Source organism: Capra hircus, chromosome 21 (genome assembly GCF_001704415.2).
Source record: "Capra hircus breed San Clemente chromosome 21, ASM170441v1, whole genome shotgun sequence".
NCBI classification, from domain to species: Eukaryota; Metazoa; Chordata; class Mammalia; order Artiodactyla; family Bovidae; genus Capra; species Capra hircus.
Genome location: NC_030828.1, coordinates 52,649,492 through 52,655,491, shown reverse-complemented (window position 1 = coordinate 52,655,491; position 6,000 = coordinate 52,649,492). Strand labels below are relative to the sequence as shown.

Below are 6,000 nucleotides of genomic sequence, written 5' to 3'. Positions count from 1 at the left end.
GTTATTAGTACAGCAAAGGAATCAACTGAGAACTGGTCAAGGCTTGTTAAACCTAGACAGTTGGAGAGTATATGTTCTACAGTTTCACAGAGAAGATGCTGATTGATCTTTCAGAAAGTACAGTTTTCCAAACAAGACTACCTCAGGGAAATACCAACCTGAATGAGAGAGAGAAATACGATTGTTTTTGATAAAAATATAAGTTCTGTTGAATGATAATGATAAGTTCTGTTGAACGAGAAATAATTTTATTACTATTAGTATGGATGCAACATGCAACAGTTATGGCCACTAAGGTTTCTGCTAATGCGTCCTTAAGAAAGGGATCAAAATATGTACATAGGAAAAACAGATCTTTGTTAAATAAATTGCATTTGTCTGTTCAGTCACTCAGTGGTATCCAACTCTTTGTGACCTCATGGTTTGTAGCCCGCTAGGCTCCTCTGCCCATGGAGTTTTCCAGGCAAGAATACCAGAGTGGGTTGCCATTTCCTTATTCAGGGAATCTTCCCAACCCAGGGATCATACCTGCATCTCTTGCTCCTTCTGCATTGGCAGGTGGATTCCTTACCACTACACCACCTGTTTCAGCATATCAGCATTTCCATTGCACTTAATTTTAACACTATATATCATTTTTACCATCTTATTTTCATCATCAATTTCCTTAGTATGACCTTTACAAAGTTTATTAACTAGAAAAATAAAAATAAAATCCATTGAGTTCATCCAATGGATTAGAAGCTCTACTAGTATTCTATACATTTTAATGCTATTCAACACAAAGTTTAATGCTGCCCCCTCCACACTTCACAAATAAGAAAACACAGGCTAAGCTAGAAAATTCCTGTTAAACAAAAGAAAAAGATGTCAATTCCAGAACCATCTTTATCAAATTCAATGATTTTTTTCACTAGTTTTCAGTGACAGTCACTTTTCATTGTATAGAAAACCACAAGCTAATGGAGTTAAAATCCAAGACATTTGATTCTGATGTACACTGTTTGTGTACAATTTCCTGTTTATCTCACATATGCTGCACAAAATCACTTTAAGTTCCCACATCAAAAGGTGCTTTGTAGTTTTGCCAAATAATGTCTGATATGGTTTTACCATTTGTTTGTCAAACAAGCATGAGAGGAATACATGACTTGTACAATTATAACAATTTTGTGAAGAAATTCAGAAGTATGTTCAGCTTGTTCAAGGTCACAGAGCTAGTACATGTTCAGGATTTGAACCCAAAATTTTTGATTTCCAGAGCAAGTAAATTTCCACAACACTCAGGTGATTTTATAACATCAAAGACAACGTAACATGCTTTGAATCTGATGAAAACTTTGATGTCTTATTAGATTGATCATCTTATACCTGTGCTAATGCTGTATCTTCTCTTTCTACTTCTTAGACATCAAAAAGCTATTTCTTTATGTCTATTTTTACTTATTATTTTGAAAAGTTTTAATTTTTAACTTATCTAAAAAGAGTTGTGACTCAGATAAACAGTCCACAGCCTTTGTTAAAACGTGGTGCAAACTTGACAGAAAATTTAGTCTCAATATTGTCTTTCCAAAGAAATACAATACTGAAATGCATACTATGATTAGGAAGAAATTTAGAAGACTGTGGAGATTCATCAGAGATCGATCATATTACATGCAACGTAGTCGAAACTGCTAAACTATTGGGCATTACTGTCTCCTTTTTATTTCTATCTACTGCCCACCATAGCCTCCTTACCTCTTCTTTAGCAAGCAGAGTCGATGAGATTCCACTGAGAACAGAGCTTTGATCCACAGACAGAAGTCCTTTTTTTTTCCCTCAAGCAACAATATTTTGAAAGAAAAAAATAGAAAGAAAAGAGTTTCAATAAAGGCACAACTTTGTTTCAGAGATATTCTCTTCATAGGTAGTAAGAACATAACTTTGCATCCACTGCAATAAAATGTATAATTGTAAAAACTGTCCCATAGTCAGAGTGCATTTTTAATACTAAGCATTTTTAAGTGTGTAACAATGTCAATTAACAGTTAAATGGAAATATAGCACTGATGCTATCATACTTGACTTGAAGTTTAACTTTTCTTAGTTTCCTACTATTATTTTATTCACTAGACCAATATATTCAATTGTGAAGATAATATTTAAGTGTAAAGTTTCATTTACACTAAAATTGAAATTTTGTGAATACTACTTACTGTAGGATACTACTTACTGTAGGATAATCTTTTATTCTATCTCTTATTGAGATAGGGTAAAACAAATTCATATTTATATTTATATATTTTATTTATATTTATATATTTTATAAATGTTTATTTTGAAATTCACCATAGAAAGAAAGGTTGTAGACCACAACTGTCCTGAATTAAAGAAATCATATTTAAATATTACTAAAAGGATTAACATATTACATATATACCAAGTTAGAAATACATCCAGAAATCTGGTTGAGGAGAAAGCAGATATGGAATGGATACAAAAAGTTATAAATAGCAGGAGGTATAAATACCTTATGAACAATTACAGAAATGAGGACTGTAGCAAATATTCTTTGTTATATAAATATTTGTGTTCATTAACCCTTTTTTCCCTGTCCTCTATCTCTGCCATTTTGTATAAAAGGTATATTTACATTTTAGGACTTACCAGCAAGAAGCACACGTAGAATGTAGCGGGTAAGGAAGAGATCAGTATAGCTCCAGCAGTGATAGCCAGGCAAATGGGCTTTCGACTATGGAGGGCTTCAACTTCCCGTGAATTACAGACTTTTTGTTCTTACATCTCACATTTCATATGTTATTAATGTCTCAGATTAAAAAAAAAAATCTAGAAAGGTGACTTGCGGCTCACAATGAAGAGAAGAGGTACTTTCAGTTCAGTTCAGTCGCTCAGTCATGTCTGACTCTTTCGACCCCATGAATTGCAGCACGCCAGGCCTCCCTGTCTATCACCAACTCAAATTCATGTCCACTGAGTCGGTGATGCCATCCAACCATCTCATCCTCTGTCATCCCCTTTTGCTCCTGCCCCCAATCCCTCCCAGCATCAGTCTTTTCCAATGAGTCAACTCTTCGCATGAGGTGGCCAAAGTACTGGGGTTTCAGCTTTAGCATCATTCCTTCCAAAGAACACCCAGGGCTGATTTCCTTTAGAATGGACTGGTTGGATCTCCTTGCAGTCCAAGGGACTCTCAAGAGTCTTCTCCAACATCACAGTTCAAAAGCATCAATTCTTCGGTGCTCAGCTTTCTTCACAGTCCAACTCTCACATCCATACATGACCACTGGAAAAACCATAGCCTTGACTAGATGGACCTTTGTTGGCAAAGTAATGTCTCTGCTTTTGAATATGCTATCTAGTTTGGTCATAACTTTACAGAATGATAATTAAATTGCTCCATTCCTGGCGGGAGTGTAGCCCTGTTGTTCTTGGCAGCAGAAAGTGGGTGGAAGCTCCTTTGCCCAGACAGCTGAGTCAGCCCCATGTCTGCAGCCAGGCCGGCAGTGTCCCGTCATGCTGGCCCTGGACAGGCTCCCAGGCTCTGGGAATACTGTCTGCATGACGGTGTGGCACTGCTTCACGAAGCTCCCTCTGGTGATCTTGAAATGTCGGAGACCTGTTAACTTTCAAGATCAACACCAGATGTTGCTTGTTGAGGGTTAGGGCCTTCTGGAAGGTGACCTTGGAGCCCTCCTTGAACAGACTATCCCAGATGCGAAGCAACGTGGGCTGGAGGTTTACAAACAGGCAGACAAACCTGCGCAACAGGACCAGAGTACATAGCACACTGTGCCTGTCCCTTCCTGGCCACCACCGCCAGCAGCTTGGTCTTCGCCAGCTCCGGGAGGACCTCCTGGCCTGTCTTGGGCTCAGCATCGAGGGGCCGCAGTACTCTGGAAGTATTCCGTCAACTGGGACGTCCAACAGCCACAGAATCAGATATCCCGCTATGAAGTTCACTCCCTGGCAACAACCCACCCCGCAGCTGTGGTGCGGGCCGGTTAGCAGCACATGACACAGGGTCCTCTGCAAGCAGGGGCCCGCGTCCTGCTGGAACTTCACGCTGTCTGGGAAGGCACCGTTTCATGCGTGTTCTGAGGGTCTCCTCCAGGCTGTCATTCCTCTCTCCTCCGAGAACACAGTAGTCGTGGCCAGGGTTCCGCTCCATCTGGGCCAAGGCTTCGCTCACGCCCACCCAGGCGCGGGCCCAGTGCTCCAGCGGGACGCCCTTCCGGGTGTGGTGCTTCACCGTCCTCATCTGGACACCACCACGTCCCTTTAGCAGTTTGGACCATGTTATGGCCCTTCTGGTATCACCGAAAGGGCGGGGGGGGGGGGGGGCGGTAATTCTTCAAAAGCTGCATAATGGAAGTCCTCAGGCCTCTCCAACACAAGAACAGATTGATCCCTGGATGCGTTCCCACGCCACCTGGGCGCCCCTCGTGCGCGCGCCTGGAGGGCCCCGGGCACTGCTGGCGGGGGCGGCGGGCCAAATCCACCACTCAGGACTCACCGCGCCTCGCTTCCTTACAGAACTTTAGCAATTCCGTGGCTTCTGAATGCCTGAATATTGGCAGGTGTGTCTCTTTTATTCCTCCAGCTCTTTCAACAGTTTTTTTTTAGGCCTATAATTTATGGTACGAACTCTTTCTGCTTGATGTGCCTCGCTTGTTTTGTTTTCCTGAAGAAAACTCTGTAATACGGAAGAGCCAATATTTTTGAGGAAAGCTCCCTTCCTGTTTTGCTCCTCTCCATGACTTCTTAGAGTTGTTCCCGGGACACTGAAAAACAGAAACATTTCCGTGGCTTTGTAGAAGCTTTTAGCCTTGTTCCCCATTCTGTTTATTGCTCAAAATTTAACATTATTCTGTGGAGGAAAAAAAAAAAACAAACAAAACAAAACTGACAATACATTTCAGGCATTTGCATTTTCCAGGTTTTTCAAAAGAACCACTGAAAGCTCAGTTGATCTTTCTTTTCTCTATCAAAGGCCCAGAATTCTCCACTCAGAATCAGCAGATATACTAAGGGGAAAAGCTTCCTGGTGACTTTTTGCTCACCTAAGAATGGTTCTGCGTCTCTAGATGTTTTTTTTTTTTCTTTCCATTCCTTCCATGGTTCTCAGATGGTTTTTAAGGCTCTGTTTATGTTTTTTAATGTAGCTACATCCCCTCACCCCCCCGCCCCCTGCCCCCGCCCCTACACACACACACACACACACACCACACACACACACAGGTCCATTGGCTAACAGCTGAGCTGCCTTCCAATGTAGTGAACTTTCTGTTACCAGGAATGCTAAACTGCAAGCTGGATAAACATGTAAGCCATTTTATAGGGAGGAATGGGATTATCATGTTGATAATGGAGAGTTACTCTACTCTAAACGTGGTGGGTATTTTCCAATCTGTGGCTTTATAACCATATTCTTAATTACTATATTGCTAAAAGTTATTAGCATTGCATATCACGTGTATACTTTTTGTATGTATATGCAATAGAGTTTAATTAACTTAATCTTGCCAGTGTTATTTTCTCTTGTTATAAATTATTTGTATAAATCTTTCTAGAAAATCAACGATGTGTGCATAGGATATTACATGTTTGGGAATTAAGACAGCAAATATTGATTTGAGAAGGCAGTGGTCTTAAATTTGAACCTGCGTTGGAATCACCTGGGGGATTGCTAAAACATATATTGCTAAACACACCCTAGAGTTTCTGATTCAGTATGACTGGAGTGGGGTCTTGGTCGTTGCACTTGCTAACAAGTTCTCACACTAATGCTGCTTCTGGAGAACACAGTTTGAGAATCACTGGTATAAAAACATAAAACAATTGCATGATTGTATTTCTTTTATGTTTTATGTAAACCTGAAATATGAAAAGTGCAAGTGAGGGCACAACGGCCTCCATAGCTTACAGTTTTGCTCTATAATTTGCCCTTACAAATGGCCTGTCAAGTCGGTTATATGATCAACTATTTAAATATTGATG

At 40.5% G+C, this 6,000-nt stretch overlaps 1 pseudogene; it reads right to left on the bottom strand.

Annotated features, from left to right (window-relative positions):
- Positions 3,478-6,000, bottom strand: part of LOC108638479 — an 85,284-nt pseudogene continuing 82,761 nt past the window's right edge.